This window comes from Notolabrus celidotus, unplaced genomic scaffold (assembly GCF_009762535.1).
Source record: "Notolabrus celidotus isolate fNotCel1 unplaced genomic scaffold, fNotCel1.pri scaffold_185_arrow_ctg1, whole genome shotgun sequence".
NCBI classification, from domain to species: domain Eukaryota; kingdom Metazoa; phylum Chordata; class Actinopteri; order Labriformes; family Labridae; genus Notolabrus; species Notolabrus celidotus.
In genome coordinates this window covers 115,001-115,758 of record NW_023260043.1, presented here as the reverse complement: position 1 = coordinate 115,758, position 758 = coordinate 115,001, and positions in this window count along the sequence as shown.

Below are 758 nucleotides of genomic sequence, written 5' to 3'. Positions count from 1 at the left end.
TCACACACCAAGCCACGATGAACATACTCACAGTTCAGCCTTCTAGTTCAAAGCATTTCTGAAATTTCCTTGAAAAACACTGAAAAACGCGACCTTTAACCACCTTTTCAGTGACCTTTGACACTTGGGAAGGTAGCACCTGTCTAAAATTAACAACACACATTGTACCTATGGTCATGATGAATACTGTATAAGCTCAGCCCTGTATCTCAAAGCATGTAGGATTTATTCAAGAAAAGGGGACTTCAGGCCTCCTCACCTTTTTCAGCCAAGTGTGGAAAACACACCTTTTCGTGTGCCACGAGGCCCTCGTTGTCACCAGCAGCCCCAAAATCACCACACACCTTGTACATGCACTCATGATGAACATACAGCCAGCTCAGACTCCTAGCTCAAAGCATTTCTGAAATTTCCTTGAAAGAAACTCAAAAAGGCGACTTTTAACCACTTTTTCAGTGACCTTTGACACCTAGGAAGGTAGCACCTGTCTGAAAAGCACACCACACATTGCACCTATAGTCATGATGTATACTGTGTAAGCTCAGCCCTGTATCTCAAAGCATGTAGGATTTATTCAAGAAAAGGGGACTTCAGGCCTCCTCGCCTTTTTCAGCCAAGTGTGGAAAACACACCTTTTCGTGTGCCACGAGGCCCTCATTGTGACCAGCAGCCCCAAAATCACCACACACCTTGTACATGCAGTCACAATGAACATAAAGCCAGGTCAGCCTTCTAGTTCAAAGCATTTCTGAAGTTTC